We start from the raw sequence: 15,654 nt of genomic DNA on the forward strand, positions 1-15,654 counted from the left end.
CACATGGTGGCGCACCAGCTGCAGAAACAGGCTGCGTCCAGAGAAATGTTTAAGATAGGGACTGGGGCTGGGGATGTGGTGTCAGAGGCAGGGAAGATAAAGGAGGCGTTTAGGGTGTACTACTCGGGACTTTCCGAGGTGGACCCTGGTGGGGAGGAGGGGGACATGGGGCGGTTTCTGGATGAGCTGGAATTTCCCCAGGTGGAGGAAGCAAAGAGGCAGGTGTTGGAGGAGTCCCTGGGGCTGAGGGAGGTGCTGGATAGTATCAGGGATATGAAGTTGGGGAAGGCCCCTGGGCCGGATGGGTACCCGGCAGAATTTTATAAGGAATTTGCGACGGACCTGGCACCACATCTGTTGGGGGCGTTTAATGAAGCATTGGAGAAGGGGGAGTTGCCAGAGACGATGACGCAGGCAGTAATCACACTAATCCTGAAAAAGGGAAGGACTCGGTGGAATGTGGGTCGTATAGACCCATATCACTGTTGAACACGGATGTGAAAGTATTGGCTAAGTTGTTGGCGGGCAGGATTGAGGATTGTGTCCCGGGGATGGATGCAGAAGATCAAACAGGCTTCGTGAAGGGCAGGTAGCTCGGGAGTAATATAAGACGGCTGCTGAATGTGGTGGTGAATCCGCCGGGGGCTCTGGTACCGGAGGTGGTGGTTTCCATGGACGCGGAGAAGGCAGTTGATCTGGTGGAGTGGCGGTACTTGTTCGAGGTTTTGGGAAGGTTTGAGTTTGGGCCAAGGTTTGTGGTATGGGTGCGGTTGCTGTATGTGGCACCAAGAGCGAGGGTGAGGACGAATGATATGAGCTCACGAAGCCTTGAGATACACAAGGGTACAAGGCTGTGATGCCCGCTGTCACCATTGCTGTTTGCACTGGCCATAGAACCATTGGCGATGTCTCGTAGGAGGTCGGCGGAGTGGCGGGGGATTATGAGGGGGCAGAGGAAGCATCGGGTGTCGCTCCATGCCGATGACCTCTTGTTGTATGTTTCGGATCCATTAGAGAGCATGGGAAGGGCCTGCTGGGGAGGTTTGAAGGGTTCTCCGGGTATAAGCTGAATGTAGGGAAAAGCGAGGTATTCCCGGTGAGTAAGCTGGGACAGCGGGCTAATTTAGGGGGAAAACCATGTGGAGTTGAATCAGAATGGGGAGATGTTGGCGGCCATTTTTTGGGAAGCACTGAAGACAGTGGATACGTTTACGTATTTGGGGATTCAGGTAGCAAGGGGATGGATGGGGCTCCATAAGTGGAACTTAAGCTGGTGCAGGAGGCCAGATGGGATCTTAGGAGGTAGGATACACGGCACTTAACGTTGGTGGGAGGGTCCAAGTGGTGAAAATGAATATTCTGCCAAGGTTCTTGTTTAACTTTCAGACTCTCACAATCTTTATACCAAAGGCCTTTTTTTGGAAAGTGGACACGATCATCTCGGACTTTGTATGGGCAGGGAAGGTGCCGAGGGTGGGGAGGACCCTGCTACAGAGGCAGAGGCAGCAGGGGGGGGGGGGGGGTTGGCATTGCCAAACATGCTTCATTATTATTGGGCGGCGAATGTGGACAAGGTGCGGCGGTGGTGGGAAGGAGAAGGGGTAGAGTGGGCTAGGATGGAGGAGGAATCTTGTAAAGGGTCTAGTATGAGGGCTACGATGACGGTAGCATTGCCAATGGCTCCGAGTAGGTATTCAGGGAGCCCAGTGGTGCAGTCCACGGTGAAGATATGGAATCAGCTGAGGAGGCATTTTAGGGTGGAAGGGATGTCGGTGCTAACGCCGCTGTGTGAGAATGATGGGTTTGAACCGGGGAGGATTGATACAGAAGGTGGTGGGAAGTGGGGCTGGTCAAGGTGAGGGATTTGCATTTGGAGGAAGGGTTTGCCAATCTGGAGGAGCTATGGGATAGGGTAGAGCTGCCGAAGGGGAGTGAGTTCAAGTATCTGAAGGTTAGGGACTTTGTGCAAAAGGTCTGGAGGGGGTTCCCAGGTTGCCAGGATACACCCTGCTGGAACAACTGCTGCTTCTGGATGTGGAAGGGGAGGGAAGAATTGGAGATATATATAAATGGCTGAGGGAGCAGGGTGACGAGCAGGTGGTGAAGATCAAGGAGAAATAGAAAGCAGAGTTTGGAGGAGAGATCAATTGGGGAGTATGGAGTGAGGCACTGTGAAGGGTAAACGGGACCTCCTCTTGTGCAAGGATGGGCCTGATACAGTTTAAGGTGGTGCACAGGGTGCATATGACTCGGGCGAGAATGATTGGGTTCTTTCAGGGGGTAGCAGATGAGTGTGAGAGGTATGGGCAGGGACCAGCGAATCACTCGCACATGTTTTGGGGTTGCGAAAAATTAGGAAGATTCTGGGCAGGAGTGTTTGCGGTCTTAGCCAGGATAGTGGAGGAGGAGGTGGACCCGGACCCTTTGGTGGCGATATTTGGGGTCTCAGAGGAGCCGGAGCTCATGGAGAGGAGGAAGGCCGATGTCTTGGCCTTCACCTCTCTGATGGCACGCCGGCAAATGTTGCTGGAGTGGCGGTCGGCATCGCCACCATGGGTAGCGGCTTGGTTGGGTGACCTGTACGACTTCCGGCTTCTGGAGAAGTTAAAGTATGAGTTAAGGGGCTCAGCAGGGGGGTTTGAGAAAAGCTGGGGAATATTTGTGACCGTGTTTGTGGGGCTGTTCGTCTCAGCCGGATGGCGGAGGGTGAAAAAGGGGAAACGCTTGTCCAGACTGTCGTTGGGAAGTATGTTTTCCGGGGTGTTTATTTGCTGTAACCTGTTTTGATGCATGTTTGTAATAAAATACCTTTTTTAAAAAAAAGGTCAACTCCTCACTGCAGAATTCCTAGCCTTTGACCTTTTCTTGTCGCCAAAGTTTTTATATGACTAGTCCAGTTACATTTCTGGTTAATTTTAACCCCACAGGATGTTGACAGTGGGGTTTTGGCATTGGTAATTAAATAACAGAATAAGGTTGACAAATCGTTACTATTTACATGTTAATTAACTCCTGACCTCCAACCTGTCATCACTTATGCGTTTCTTATTTGCACCTGACTCTTGAGTTGACTAAAATCTGTCACATCTCCAAGTTTCTGCAGTGATGCGGAAAGAGCGTCTACCTGCAATATTAACTCTTGTTTCTGCCTTGTGCTTCCGGACAGATTGAGAATGTGAACATTAGATATCAAAACAACTGGAGGCCATTTAACCCCCCACCCCACCGCTAACCTGCTCCACCAGTCAATGAGATGATCACTGACCTGATTGTGGGATCCTTTTCTGTCTGGTTAGTTAAACAAAAACTGGACTGCAATTTTGATTTGTTTTTTTTTAAGATGAAAGGAAATATGAGTAACTACTGGCATGTCATCCTGAGGATTTTCTTCAATAATTATTTTATGCTTTTTGCCTCAATCAGAGCATTTATTTGCACTTGAGGTGAAGTTCTGGGGTGGCTAGGAAATGTAGAGTTCAGATTTCTGCACTGGATCACCCAATGTTTCCTGTTGGGAAGGCTGAACTGTTTGTGTCTGGACCCACAGCACACTTACCTTCATTTCTCACTTGATTCCCAGTTGTTTTGTTGGTAGTCACTGCAGTTGTATTGATTGGAGCTGGAATCAAAGTGCTGGTTTCAACTGTGTTGGAGGTGCTGGTTGCAACTGAGGTCGAGGTGCTGGTTACAACTGGGATCGAGGTGCTGGCTGCAACTGGGGTCGAGGTGCTGGCTGCAACTGGGGTCGAGGTGCTGGCTGCAACTGGGGTCGAGGTGCTGGCTGCGACTAGGGTCGAGGTGCTGGCTGCAACTGGGATCGAGGTGCTGGCTGCAACTGGGGTCGAGGTGCTGGCTGCGACTAGGGTCGAGGTGCTGGCTGCAACTGGGGTCAAGGTGCTGGCTGCAACTGGGGTCGAGATGCTGGTTACAACTGGGGTCGAGGTGCTGGTTACAACTGGGGTGGAGGTGCTGGTTACAACTGGGGTGGAGGTGCTGGCTGCAACTGGGGTGGAGGTGCTGGCTGCAACTGGGGTGGAGGTGCTGGCTGCAACTGGGGTGGAGGTGCTGGCTGCAACTGGGATCAAGGTGCTGGCTGCAACTGGGGTGGAGGTGCTGGCTGCAACTGGGGTCAAGGTGCTGGCTGCAACTGGGGTGGGGGTGCTGGCTGCAACTGGGATCAAGGTGCTGGCTGCAACTGGGATCAAGGTGCTGGCTGCAACTGGGATCGAGGTGTTGGCTGCAACTGGGGTCGAGGTGCTTGCTGCAACTGGGATCAAGGTGCTTGCTGCAACTGGGATCGAGGTGTTGGCTGCAATTGGGGTGGAGGTGCTGGCTGCAACTGGGGTGGAGGTGCTGGCTGCAACTGGGATCAAGGTGCTGGCTGCAACTGGGGTCGAGATGTTGGCTGCAACTGGGGTGGACGTACTGGCTGCAACTGGAATCAAGGTGCTGGCTGCAACTGGGATCGAGGTGTTGGCTGCAACTGGGGTGGAGGTGCTGGCTGCAACTGGGATCAAGGTGCTGGCTGCAACTGGGGTCGAGGTGCTGGCTGCCACTGCTATCGAGGTGCTGGCTGCAACTGGGGTGGAGGTGCTGGCTGCGACTGGGGTCGAGGTGCTGGCTGCAACTAGGGTCGAGGTGCTGGCAGCAACTGGGGTCAAGGTGCTGGCTGCAACTGGGATCAAGGTGCTGGCTGCAACTGGGGTTGAGGTGTTGGCTGCAACTGGGATCGAGGTGCTGGCAGCAACTGGGATCGAGGTGCTGTCTGCAACTGGGATCGAGGTGCTGGCTGCAATTGGGGTGGAGGTGCTGGCTGCAACTGGGGTTGAGGTGCTGGCAGCGACTGGGATCGAGGTGCTGGCAGCAACTGGGGTTGAGGTGCTGGCAGCGACTGGGATCGAGGTGCTGGCAGCAACTGGGGTCGAGGTGCTGGCTGCAACTGGGATCAAGGTGCTGGCTGCAACTGGGATCGAGGTGTTGGCTGCAACTGGGGTTGAGGTGCTGGCTGCAACTGGGGTGGAGGTGCTGGCTGCAACTGGGGTCGAGGTGCTGGCTGCCACTGCTATCGAGGTGCTGGCTGCAACTGGGATCGAGGTGTTGGCTGCAACTGGGGTTGAGGTGCTGGCTGCAACTGGGGTGGAGGTGCTGGCTGCGACTGGGGTCGAGGTGCTGGCTGCGACTGGGGTCGAGGTGTTGGCTGCAACTGGGGTCGAGGTGCTGGCTGCAACTGGGATCAAGGTGCTGGCTGCAACTGGGATCAAGGTGCTGGCTGCAACTGGGATCGAGGTGTTGGCTGCAACTGGGGTGGAGGTGCTGGCTGCAACTGGAATCAAGGTGCTGGCTGCAACTGGGATCGAGGTGCTGGCTGCAACTGGGATCAAGGTGCTGGCTGCAACTGGGATCGAGGTGCTGGCTGCAACTGGGATCGAGGTGCTGGCTGCAACTGGGGTGGAGGTGCTGGCTGCAACTGGGGTGGAGGTGCTGGCTGCAACTGGGGTGGAGGTGCTGGCTGCAACTGGGGTCGAGGTGCTGGCTGTGACTGGGGTCGAGGTGCTGGCTGCAACTGGGATCGAGGTGCTGGCTGCAACTGGGGTGGAGGTGCTGGCTGCAACTGAGGTCGAGGTGCTGGCAGCAACTGGGATCGAGGTGCTGGCTGCAACTGGGGTCGAGGTGCTGGCAGCAACTGGGATCGAGGTGTTGGCTGTGACTGGGGTCGAGGTGCTGTTTGAAACTGGGGTGGAGGTGCTGGCTGCAACTGGGATCGAGGTGCTGGCTGCAACTGGGATCAAGGTGCTGGCTGTGACTGGGGTGGAGGTGCTGGCTGCAACTGGGATCGAGGTGCTGGGTGTGACTGGGATCGAGGTGCTGGGTGTGACTGGGATCGAGGTGCTGGGTGTGACTGGGATCGAGGTGCTGGCTGCAACTGGGATCAAGGTGCTGGCTGTGACTGGGGTGGAGGTGCTGGCTGTGACTGGGGTGGAGGTGCTGGCTGCAACTGGGATCAAGGTGCTGGTTGCAACTGGGATCGAGGTGCTGGGTGTGACTGGGATCGAGGTGCTGGCTGCAACTGGGATCGAGGTGCTGGGTGTGACTGGGATCGAGGTGCTGGCTGCAACTGGGATCAAGGTGCTGGCTGCAACTGGGGTGGAGGTGCTGGCTGCAACTGGGATCAAGGTGCTGGTTACAACTGGGATCAAGGTGCTGGCTACAACTGGAGTTGAGGTGCTGGATGCAACTGGGATCAAGGTGCTGGCTGCAACTGGGGTGGAGGTGCTGGCTGCCACTGGGATCGAGGTGCTGGGTGTGACTGGGATCGAGGTGCTGGGTGTGACTGGGATCAAGGTGCTGGCTGCAACTGGGATCAAGGTGCTGGCTGCAACTGGGGTGGAGGTGCTGGCTGCAACTGGGATCAAGGTGCTGGCTGCAACTGGGATCAAGGTGCTGGCTGCAACTGGGATCGAGGTGCTGGCTGCAACTGGGGTGGAGGTGCTGGCTGCGACTGGGATCGAGGTGCTGGTTACAACTGGGGTCGAGGTGCTGGCTGCAACTGGGGTGGAGGTGCTGGTTACAACTGGGGTCGAGGTGTTGGCTGCAACTGGGGTGGAGGTGCTGGTTACAACTGGGGTCGAGGTGCTGGCTGCAACTGGGGTGGAGGTGCTGGTTACAACTGGGGTGGAGGTGCTGGCTGCAACTGGGGTGGAGGTGCTGGCTGCAACTGGGGTGGAGGTGCTGGCAGCAACTGGGGTGGAGGTGCTGGCTGCAACTGGGGTGGAGGTGCTGGCTGCAACTAGGGTCGAGGTGCTGGCTGCAACTGGGGTGGAGGTGCTGGCTGCAACTGGGGATCAAGGTGCTGGCTGCGACTGGGATCGAGGTGCTGTTTGATACTGGGGTGGAGGTGCTGGCTGCAACAGGGATTGAGGTGCTGTTTGATACTGGGGTGGAGGTGCTGGCTGCAACAGGGGTTGAGGTGCTGGCTGCAACTGGGATCGAGGTGCTGGCTGCAACTGGGATCAAGGTGCTGGTTACAACAGGGGTCGAGGTGCTGGCTGCGACTCGGAACGAGGTGCTGGTTACAACAGGGGTCGAGGTGCCGGCTGCGACTCGGATCGAGGTGCTGGCTGCGACTGGGATCGAGGTGCTGTTTGAAACTGGGGTGGAGGTGCTGGTTGCAACTGGGGTCGAGATGCTAGTTACAACTGGGGTCGAGGTGCTGGCAGCAACTGGGATCGAGGTGTTGGCTGCAACTGGGATCGAGGTGCTGGCTGCGACTCGGATCGAGGTGCTGGCTGCAACTGGGGTCGAGATGCTGGTTACAACTGGGGTCGAGGTGCTGGCAGCAACTGGGATCGAGGTGCTGGCTGCAACTGGGATCGAGGTGCTGGCTGCAACTGGGATCGAGGTGCTGGCTGCAACTGGGATCGAGGTGCTGGCTGCAACTGGGATCGAGGTGCTGGCTGCAACTGGGGTCGAGGTGCTGTTTTCCACTGTTGTCGAGGTGCTGGTTACAACTGGGGCCGATGTACCTGAATCTTTAAACAAGACAGTGGGACAAACTTAGCTAGTTTAACATATATCTTACATTAGCTTGGAGCAAATCAGGTGTCTTTGGAGACTCAAATGTCAAAGGACTAAAAGATACTCTTGTCAGTTATTTAAAGAGGTGAGGAAATTACCAAATATCTTCCGATATTTAAAAAGTTTCAGGTATTTTTTTTTTGTCATAGTGAGAGAGGCTAGACAAGAATCCAGGAAAATATAGAGCTGTTAATTTAACATCAGTTGTTACTGGAATTCATAGTCATGGACATGTTGAGTGAACTCCAAAACAAATGCACACTTGATTAAAAGGAGCTTGGACTTCCCCTCACGCCTCCTTCCCAGCACCCTCCTGATAATCTATTATTCCCTTGCTCACCAAGAAACTCTCCACCTCTGCCTGAAAAATATTGAAAAGACCTTGCTTCCATCAGCCAGCAAAGTTGTAGTGTTAGAACCATTGAACACCTACAGTGCAGAAGGAGGCCATTGGCCCACCGAGCGTGCACCGACCCTATGAAAGAGCACCTTACATAAGCCCACTTCCCTTACCTATCACCGTTGGTGTTAATTAAATTAATCAGTAGATTCATTCTGTCATGAGTTGAAATTTAAAAAATGATACAGAACAAATTTGAGGAATAATGTTATTTCTACATCAGAGATCCCTTCACACTATCATCAACATTCCATTTGTTATTTTCTCCATCTCACTACCTCATCCCACTCTCTTCACTTGAATAAACATTTTATTTCTCAAACTTCCATCTCCTATTTCTAATTTCGAGAACACTAGCCAGATTTCAGATGGTAGCCGTTAGGGACTTATACAGAGGGGACGGACTCGCGACCTTGGACAAGCTGACGGAGGACCTGGATCTGCTGACGGGACAGGGGCTCAGGCACCTCCAAATTAAACACATTCTCGGCAAGGAGATGGTAAAGTACCCCAGGGCCCCGAGGGACTTTCTACTAGAGGAACTAACGAACAGAGACAGTAAGGAGAGGGGAACATATACGGACTGTTGGTGAACAGGGCAAGACTGCCACTGGACAAAGCTAGATGGAAATGGGAGGATGAATTGGGAGGGGGTAATCTTTGATTATGCTGCCCATTTTCCCGAGGTAGTGGGAGGTGTAGACAGACTCAATGGATGGGAGACGGTTTCACGTGATGGACCGGGCTGTGTTCACGACTCTCTGCAGTTCCTTACGGTCTTGAGCCGAGCAGTTGCCATGCCAAGCTGTGATGCAGCCAGAGAGAATGCTTTCTATGTTGCATCTGTAAAAATTGGTAAGAGTCAGTGTGGACATGCCGAATTTTCTTAGTTTCCAGAGGAAGTAGAGGTGCTGTTTTGGTCGTACCATCAACGTGGGTGGACCAGGGCAGATTGTTAGTGATGTGCACTGTCAACCATCTCCACCTTGGCACCATTGATGCAGACGGTTGGGGTTGGGGGGGTTGGGGGGGGGGGGGGGGGGGGGTGTACGATACTTTGCTTCCTGATGTCAATGACCAGCTCCTTAGTTTTGCAGACGTTGAGGGAGAGATTGTTGTCGTTACACCACGCTACTAGGATCTCTATCTCCCTCCTTCACTCTGACTCATTGTTGTTCGAGATCCGACACGCTACAGTTCTGTCATCAGCAAACTTGTAGATGGAGTTGGAGTCAAATTTTGCCATACAGCCGTGTGTATATAGGGAGTATAGTAGGAGGCTAAGTACGCAGATTTGTGGGACCCCGGTATTGAGGACTATCGTGGAGGAGGTGTTGTTTATTCTTACTGATTGTGGTCTATGGGTCAAGATGTCGAGGATCCAGTTGCAGAGGTCCTAGGTTTTGGAATTTTAATATGAGATCGTCTGGGATTATGGTGTTGATGGTCGAGCTGTAGTCAATGAATAGGGTCTGACTTAGGAGGCCTTGTTGTCGAGATGCTCCAGGCGTGAATGTTGGACTAGGGAGAATGGCATCTGATGTGGACCGATTGTGGCAATATGGGAATTGCAGTGGATTAAGGCATTCTGGGAGCATGGAGTTGATGTGTCTCATGACCAACCTGTCGAAACACTTCATAATAATAGATATCAAGGCATTGAGGCACGTTGTCTGGTTCTTCTTTGGAACAGGTATGATGATTGTCTTCATCAAGCAGGTGGGAAACTCGGAACATAGAGGGAGAGGTTGAAGATGGCCGGGGACACATCCGCCAGTTGTTCCCACAGGATCTGAATGCATGATTGGGGACTGTGTCAGGACCTGTTGATTTTGAGGGTTCATTTTTAAGAAGGCTGATCTGACTTTGGAAGCTGTGATGGTAGGTATGGCCGCGTCCAAGGTTGCTGGGGAAGTTGACAATGGTTTGATGGTTTCCTGCTTGAACCGAGCATAGAATGCATAGAGTTCATTGGGGAGGGTGCGCTGCTGCCAGAGATTCTTCTTGGCTTTGCTTTGTAGCCCCGTTATGTTGTTTAAGGTTTGCCACAACCAACGAGAGTATGCATCGTTAGACTGCGACTCCACAAACATCACGATCATCAATGGATGGGAAAAAAGATGGGAAGTGTGGTAGCACAGCGGCTCGCGCTGTTGCATTCACAACGCCAGGGATACGGGTTTGATTTCCAGCTTGGGTCACTGTGCAGACTCCGCACAGACATTCTCCCCGTGTCTGCACGGGTTTCCTTCCGGTGCATCGGTTCCCTCCCACAAGTCTTGAAAGCCATGGGGCGGGATTCTCCAGTCGCCGACGCCAAAATCCTGTTCGATTAGTACGAGGAGTACGCCGATGCTCCATCCCCGACTGGCTGAGTTCCCAATGGTGTGAGTCTCCCATGCTATTGTTTGTCAGGAACTCGGCGTGGTGGCTGCGGACTCAGTCCAGCGCCACCAGTCGGGGGAGAGCCGTTCCGTGGGCATCGGGGACTTTGGCAGGGGCTGGGGGCACTGTTGAGGGTGGTCCGGGGGTCGTGAGCCAGCCAAAGGGCGGGTCACTATTTGGCAGGCCAGATCCGCGCGCTGCAGGCCGCCGCTATGCGCATGCGCGCCTGCGGACCCGGCAATTCTCTGACCGTATCGGCAGCTAGAGCCGGGGGCTCTACGCTGCCTGCCTGCTAGTCCCCCACCAAACGGAGGATTGGTGGCTGTTTTGCGCTGAATGTTTGGTCGTAAAATGCCACCGTTCACACACCGATGTCAGAACATAGCCTGGAATTCGGAGTGTCGAGGGCCTGGCGGAGATAGTATGCGGGTGTGGAACACAGGGTCTCACTTAACTTGAGCTAATAAGGGCGCCTATCTTAATCCTAACTATGAGTATACTTTCAGAGTCACCTGGTATCTCTCGATACCGCCACAAGGTTCAACCCGAATACCGATCAAAGAGCCAATACACCAGTTAGTTAGTTCAAAGTCAATGCTACTTTATTTACACGCAGTATGATTTACCCATGCACTATAACACTACAGGCTAAACTATATCTCTCACTAACACCTATACTTAACTTCGGGTGCCCACTTAGGTCAGAGGAACAGTGGCCGTTGTTCGGATCTGAGGCTGTTGGGTTAGAAGAGGTAACAGGAGAACAGCTAAGGTCATCCATCTGGTAGCAAGCGTTGAACTTGAACTTACTGCTTCTGGTGGTGCTGGTGGAATGGTCTCTCTGCTTGAGAGCCAAATCCAAGAGAGCGAACCTTTCGCAGGGGTTCCTTCTTATACTTGGAGGGGCTTCACGCGCTTTTAGGCGGGCCTTAAACTTGGTTCCAATTAATTGGGCAGCTTCTTGATCATTGTCATCGATCTAAACCAATAAAGGGGCGGGTGCCTTGATGGCTGGACGTGTCTTAGGTGGCCGTTGGCCTTGCTTTGTTTGTGTCTTCTTGTTGGGGTAGAGGTGCCGGAATGTCTGAGACCGTATCGGCTACCTGAGCATTAGTCCTTTGTTCCTGGGAGACGGGCCATCAATATGTAAATCGAACCAGAGTTTCGGTTCCGTCTGCAGACTGCCTTCCAAACATCCATTCAGGCTCTGTGCCTGCTTGTTGCTTTGCATTGTCCATTTTTCCCTGTATGCTCTGCGAGTGTTTATTTTACAGACTGAAAGTGGCCATCCCAGATGGCTACAGAAGGGGGGGGTTTCAGTATTTGGGCATTCAGGTGGAGCGGGGGTGGGAGCAGCTGCACAAGGGAAGCATGGTAGCACAGTGGTTAGCACGGTTGCTTCACAGCGCCAGGGTCCCAGGTTCGATTCCTGGCTTGGGTCACTGTCCGTGCGGAGTCTGCATGTCCTCCCCGTGGCTGCATAGGTTTCCTCCGGGTGCTCTGGTTTCCTCAGTACAAAGATGTGCAGGTTAGGTGGATTGGCCATGATAAATTGCCCTTCGTGTCCAAAAAAGGTTAGACTGGTGATAGGGGATAGAGTGGAGATATGGTGCTTAAGTGAGGTGCTCTTTCCAAGGGCCGGTGCAGACTCGATGGGCTGAATGGCCTCCTTCTGCATTGTAAATTCTAAGTTAAATCTGGCTCGGTTGGTGGAGCAGATAAAGGGGGACTTTAAGAGGTGGGATGCGCTCCCATTGTCATTGGCAGGGATGGTTCAGACGGTTAAGATGAAGGTCCTCCCAAGGTTCTTGTTTGTATTTCAGAGCATCCCAATCTTCATTCCCAAGGTGCGTTTTAGGAAAATGAATGCGGTGACCTCAGGGTTTGTATGGGCAGGTTAAGTCCCGCGGGTGAAGAAGGTGTTGCTGGAGCGGGGCCGGGGGGGGGATAGCTCTCTCGATCTTTCTAAATTACTACTGGGTGGCGAATATAGCGATGGTCAGGAAATGGGTAGTGGGGGAGAGGTGGGTTTGGGAGCGGATGGAAGACACGAGTTTGGGGACACGGTGCCTCTGCCGTTCTCACTGGCCAGGTACTTCACAAGCCCAGTAGTGGTGGTGGCTGTAAGGCTGGGGGGACAGTGGCGTCAGTACATGGGGCTGGAGGGTGTGGACACTGATATGTGACAACCACCGGTTTTGCTCTGGGGGGGGCTGGATGGGGGCTTTCAGGGGTGGCAGCGGGTGGGAATTAAGCAGATTTGGGGATTTGTTCAGAGACGGGGGCTCGGAAGAGTTGGGGGAGGTGTTTGAGCTGCCCGGTGGGAATGGGTTCTGTTACTTGGAAGTGAGGGACTTTGTGCGGAGGCAGGTATCGACCTTCCCACACCTGCCACCCCACGGGCTACAGGATAAGGTAATGTCAAAAGCGGGAGTGGGGGAGGGGAAAGTATCAGAAATCTATAAGGAGCTGATGGACTGGGATGGAGCCACGATAGAGGAGGTGAATCAGAAGTGGGAGGTAGAGTTGGGTAGGGAGTTGGAGACTGGGTTATGGGAGGATGGCCTGAGGAGAGTTAATGCATCCTCATCATGTGCCAGGCTTAGCCTTGTACAATTTAAGGTGGTCCACCGGGCACATATGACTGTGGCCCAGATGAGCAGGTTCTTTGAAGGGGTGGAAGATCGGTGTGGGCATTGTGCGGGTGGGCCTGCAAATCACGTCCATATGTTTAGGGCATGTCCGAAGCTTGGGGATTCTGGCAGGGGTTTGCCGACGTCATGTCGGAGTTTCCGAAATGGTCCCGAGTCTAGAGGTGGCAGTTCCTGGTGTGTCAGAAGACCAGGGAGTCCAGGGGGCGAGAGGGGCGATGTCTTGGCCTTTGCCTCCTTTGGTAGCCCGGAGACGGAGCTTGCTAACATGGAAGGACTCTGAGCCCAAGTCGGGGGTGTGGGTTAGTGACAATAGCTGGGTTTCTCAGGCTTGAGAAGATTAAATTCAGCCTGAGGGGCTCGATGCTAGATTTGCCCGGAGGTGGCAGCCGTTTATTATCGACATTTTTGGAAAGGACTAAGCTGTCAGCAGGGGGGGTTGGTTTAAAGAGGGGAGGCAGAAAGAGTTGGGTCAGGTGAGAGTAGGTTGGTGTTGAATTGCTGTTCGTGTGTTGTTTATGTAAGCCATGTTGACTAGGTTTTGTTTTTCTTGTATGATTGTTATTATTCTGGTTAAAAATTTATAATATAAATCCTCAATAAAATATTTTTAAAAATAAATAGCTTACTGCACTGGGATACTACAATATTCCAGCAATAGCATTGAAAGACATGCTCCAGAATGTGCTGCACCCCTAGCAGATCTGTCCAGTACAGCTACAACACTGTCATCATGTGGCAATTTGGGAAATTGCCCAGATGTGTCCCGTACACATGAAACAGGACAAACCAACCCAGTTAATTATCACCCTATCAGTCTATACTCCATTATCAAAAAAGTGATGGAAGGAGTCATCAGCAGTGCCATCAAGCGGCACTTACTCAGCAATAACCTCCTGACAGACACTTTGTTTGGGTTCCGCCAGGGTCATTTCGCTCCTGACCTCATTAGCTCCTGTCCTCATTGCAGCCTTAGTTAAAAACATGGACCAAAAGAGCTGAATGCCAGAGGCGAGGCGAGAGAGACTGGCCCTTGACATTAATGCAGCATTTGACTAATTATGGCATCAAGGAGCCCGAGCTAAACGAGTCAATGAGAATCAGGGGCAAAACTCTCTCCTGGTTGGAGTTATATCTGCCACAAAGGAAGATGATTATGGTGGTTGGCGATCAATCATCTCAGCTCCAGGACATCGCTGCCGGAGTTCCTCAGGGTCGTGTCCTGAGTCCAACCATCTTCAGCTGCTTCACCAATGATCTCCCTTCCATCATAAGGTCAGAAGTGGGGATGTTTGCAGATGACTGTACAATATTCAGCACCATTCACGACTCATCAAATAATGAAGCAGTACATGTCCAAATGCAGCAAGACCTGGACAATATCCAGGCTTGGGCTGACAATTGGCAAGTTAGATTCATGCCGCACAAGGGCCAGGCAATGAAGAAGTCCTGCAAGAGAGGATCTAACCATCATCCCGTGACATTCAATTGTTTTACCATTGCTGAATCCCCCGCAATCAACATACTGGGCTTTACCATTGATCAGAAAGTGAACTTGACTAGCCACATTAATCCTGTGACTACCAGTGCAGGCCAAAGGCTCGGAATCATATGGCGAGTAACTCCCCTCCTGATCCCATAATGCCTGCCCACCATCCACAAGGCAAAAGTCAGGAATCATAGCATTTACAGTGCAGAAGGCCATTCAACCCATCAAGTCTGCACCGGCCCTTGGAAAGAGCACCCTACTAAAGTCCACATCTCCACACTATCCCCGTAAACCAGTAACCCCAACCTAACCTGAGGGGCAATTTAGCACAGCCATCCACCTAACCTGCACGTCTTGGACTGTGGGGGGAAACCAGAGCACCCAAAGGAAACCCACGCAGAGATGAGGAGTACGTGCAGACTCCACACAGACAATGACCAAGCCGGGAATCGAACCTGGGACCCTGGAATCTGTGAAGCAACTGTGCTAACCACTGTGCTACCATGCCGGCCCTGGAATATTCTCCTGGATGAGTGCAGCTCCAACAACACTCAAGAAGTTTGGACACTTTCCAGGACAAAAGCAGCCCACTTGATTACTCCCCCTTCCACAAACATTCATCCCTCCACCACTGATAAACAGTGGCAGCCCGAAGCACAGTGTTAGCACTGTTGTTTTCACAGCGCTCGGGACCCATTTTCAATTCCCGCCTTGGGTGACTGTGTGCACAGTCTGCATGTTCTCTTCCAGTGCTCCGCATTCCTCCCCAAGTTCCGAAAGATGTGGTTGTTAGGTGAATTGGACATTCTCAATTCTCCCTCTGTGTACCCGAATGTGGCGACTCGGGGATTTTCACAGTAACTTCATTGCAATGTTAATGTAAGCCTACTTGTGACAATAATAAAGATTATTATTATAATGTAAGCCTACTTGTGACACTAATAGAGATTATCATTATTACTATTCACAAGAATCACCACAGAAATTTGCCAAGGTTCCTTAGCAACTCCATGTAGAAGGACAAGGTGTAATGACTTAGGCCAGGCCTTTGAGATTGGCCAATTAGAATATGAGTTCCCTGATTTGTGGCCCAATCAGGGCACCCCTTTCTCTGTATATAACAGGGAGTGTCAGATCCTCTACACTCCCAGTGT

The sequence above is a fragment of the Scyliorhinus canicula genome, chromosome 12 (assembly GCF_902713615.1).
Source record: "Scyliorhinus canicula chromosome 12, sScyCan1.1, whole genome shotgun sequence".
Taxonomy (NCBI): domain Eukaryota; kingdom Metazoa; phylum Chordata; class Chondrichthyes; order Carcharhiniformes; family Scyliorhinidae; genus Scyliorhinus; species Scyliorhinus canicula.